Genomic DNA, 3668 nt, shown 5'->3' with positions numbered 1-3668 from the left:
CCATGAATAAACCCATTCTCATCAGCAGTGAGAGCTCACGCCAACGCTTCAGTTTGCAGTCTTTAATGACATGCAGTGGAGCATCCTTTCCTGAGCTCATTTCGTTCTCTCTCTCTCTTTTTAAAATCATTTCCTTCTTATGGTGCCAATTTAGTTTCATTAGACATTGCATTTTCCTCCCGTTTTAGAGACATTGCGTTTTCCATTTGGGATACAATGCTTATAAAGTACAATGTTATTTCCTCTCCACACTCATGTATTGAGAATGCCCAGTAATTTATTGTAGCAGCTTAGATTTAAAACTGCCATCTAACTTGCTAAATGTGGGTCCTTCAAATGTTTCCCTATGGCACATTGCTACACCTCTACTTGGACTGACTTAATCCACCTCTTCAATGGTGGGGCCAGAAGAAGCACCACCAGATGGAGGTGCTCCTCCACCAGGGAAGCGCCAGGCATTCCTCCAGGCATGCCACCAGCACTCTGGTACAGCTTGGTAATGACAGGGTTGCAGACTTTCCCTATTCCCTTCCGCTGATGTTCAGATTCTTCTTCCTTCTCTGCCATCTGATTCTTATTCAGCCAAACGATGATTTCATTACGCTTGTCTAGAATCTTCTGTTTGTCCTCATCATTGATCTTGCCTTGAAGTTTCTCATCTTCAACTGTTGCTTTCATGTTGAAGGCATAGGACTCCAGCGAATTCTTGGAGAAAACCTTATCTCTCTGCTTCTCATCCTCAGCTTTGTACTTCTCAGCTTCTTGGACCATGCGCTCAGTAGCTTCCTTGCTCAAATGTCCCTTGTCATTGGTGATAGTGATCTTGTTCTCCTTTCCTGTGCTCTTATGTACAGCAGAAACCTTGAGGATGCCATTGGCATCAATGTCAAAAGTGACTTCAATCTGAGGGACACCATGAGGTGCTGGAGGTATGCCTGTGAGTTCAAACTTTATTATTAAAATATTTCTTTTATTTTTTTGAGATTACAATATAGTTACATTATTTCCCTCTTCCATATCCTCCCTCCAAGTTCTCTCATTTAGCCTTCATTACTTTCTTTCACCTTCATGGCTTTTTTTTTCATTAATTGTTGTGATATAGATACATGTATCGTATGCATTCCTAAATACATAAATACAACCTGCCTACTCAGCATAACGTTACTTATATGTATGGTTTCAGGGCTAACCCTTCGGAACGGGGTAAACAATTGATGTACTCTTCCCCGGAGAAGACAGTCTTGTTCTCAGCATTCCTTAGTCCCTGCCCACGATGGCATGCCTGTTAGTAAACTCCTTGTTCAGATTGTGTTTAGGCAGTCAGGTTGGTGAGACTTCACGGGTGTAGCTTCTGACTTTCCTGGGAGACAGAACAAACTGCCCGATCCTTTCCTCCTCCTCTTCCTCAGTGTTCCCTGATGCTTACGTGTGGGATATCGTTTTGCAGATGTGCCCCTTGGGTCTGGGCTCAGCCACTCTGCATTTTGACTAATTGTGATATTCTGTAATTTTCTCTGTTGCAAAGAGAAGTATTCTTGATGACGAGTGAGGCCATACTTACCTGTGGGTATAAGGACAAATATTGAGAATGTAGTTAGGAATTGCGCTGGTTTAATAAAGTGGTGTTGTAGGCTCTCCTCTGAGATCTGTGACTTTACTCACCCTACATGTCTAGGTTTCTAGAATCAGGCATGCTATCCTTCTTGTTGAGCTGGTCATAAGTCTATTTAGAGATCAGTTGGTCACCCTCGGCAATATGTCTATTCAATACCCTGACCCATTTTCTTAAATTGTTTCAAGAATATTTACCTGGGCACAGTGGCACAAGCCTTTAATCCCAGCACTGAGGGAGCCAAAGGCAGATGGATCTCTGTGAGTTCGAGGCCAGCCTGATCTACAAAGTGAGTCCAGGATAGCCAAAGCTACACAGAGAAACCCTGTCTGGAAAAACAAAACAAAAGAACATTTTCTATTTGCTTTTTGTTAAATTAAAGAGTTCTTGATAATTTGGACAACAAGCCTTTATCAGATATACATTTTATGTTTTTTTTTCATTCTCTTCAAGCAGGCTATTTAAATTGAGACATATTGTAAAATTTGCTCTTATGAAGAGTGCTATTTCTCAATGTTTTAGTATATTCCCAAAGTCATGCAGCATTTCTATCTACAAAAGAAGCTTTATCTGTACAGAATAAACCCCTTGCCTTCTAACAATTCTTCTCACCTCCACTCCTTTACTCTCTCAGCAGCTGCCCATACTTTCTCTGATCTATGGATCTGGCTGTTTTGGAAAAGTTCATGTACCTGGAATTACATGGTATGCAGCCTTCCGTGACTGGCATCTTTGATTAAGCATAATTTTACCAGGCTTATCCATATCACAGCATACATTAACCCTTTAACCCTTTCATGGCTGAATATTAGTTCCTCAAATGAATATATCATATTTTATCTATTTGTTCATTTGGTTGCTGAACACTTTCATTGTTCTCGCTTTTGATCATTATGAATAATGTTGCTATGAACGACTATTTTGCTCATCATCTGCCATTACTAAGAACTTGTGTGGTTTTTTGTTTTAGATTTATTTAATTTTTTCAATTATGTGCATGTGTGTGTATCTGTATGTAGGTATGTGTACATGAGTACTAGTGCCTTCAGAGTCTAGAAGAGGGCATCAGGACACTTGGATCTATATTTAGAGGTTAGCCACCTAATGTGGGTGCTGGGAACCAAATTCTGGTCCTCTAGAAGACCACCAAGTGCACTTAACTTTGAACCATGTCTCTAGACCCTTGGTGTGTTTTCATATCTCATGGGCATTTATTTAATAAGAGACTCAATGTTTGGGTTTTTTTTTTTTTTAGACAAATAGAAAAACTGATTTTTTAAAATGGCTGAGACATTTTATAATGCTGCTAGCAATAGGATAGAGTTTGAGTTTTTATTCTTCCTTGACAACATTTGTGGTTTGCTTTGATTGTTGTCATCTCAGTGAACAGGAAGTGACCTGTCAGTGACTTGTTTGTGTGTGTGTGTGTGTGTGTGTGTGTCTGTCTGTCTGTTTGTCTGACTTTGTGTATATAGAGACCTGAAGTTTACAACAGGCATCTTTCTCGGTGGCTTTCCACTTTATGGGTCTCTCACTGAATCCACGGTTCAACAATTTTACCTAGCTAGTTTGTCCCAAGGAACCTCTGTCTTCTTTCCTTGAATACAAGTATTACAGATAGCCAGGCCTTGAGAGGCTTCAAAATTATGTTGGTTCTGGGGATATGACCTCTGACCCTCGTGTTTGCTGGCATGCACTTTGTCCACAGGGCCACCTCTTTATTTCAATGCTGAGCATTTTTACCTGTGTATACCCTTCTTAAAGAAGCACCTATGTGGATTCATTGCTTGTGTTAATATGCTTATGTTTCATTTAATTCTCTTCATTATCCTAATGATGACCATTGCAAACAAAAAAGTCCATAGTTCAGAAAAGTCCACTTTCCCCCCTTTATTGTGTTTACTTTGTGTCTTTTTCTCTTTCATAAGTAGTTCTAAAGAAAGAACCCAGGGCCTTGCATGTGCTACAACCCCATCCCCTCCACTATTTTTTTTTAATGTAATCTTTGCCTTTTTTCCTTAACTTTCATTATCTGAAGCCCTTGGCTTTCCTTCCT

At 40.0% G+C, this 3668-nt stretch overlaps 1 pseudogene; it reads right to left on the bottom strand.

Annotated features, from left to right (window-relative positions):
* Positions 1-375: 375 nt before the first annotated feature.
* LOC129685564 (heat shock cognate 71 kDa protein-like) lies at positions 376-2342 on the bottom strand (annotated as a pseudogene).
* Between the last annotated feature and the right edge of the window lie 1326 nt (positions 2343-3668).

This window comes from Psammomys obesus, unplaced genomic scaffold, assembly GCF_907164565.1.
Source record: "Psammomys obesus unplaced genomic scaffold, mPsaObe1.curated_primary_1811, whole genome shotgun sequence".
In the NCBI taxonomy this organism is placed as follows: Eukaryota; Metazoa; Chordata; class Mammalia; order Rodentia; family Muridae; genus Psammomys; species Psammomys obesus.
Note: the sequence above shows the minus strand (reverse complement) of the source record. Positions and strands in the feature narration are given on the sequence as shown.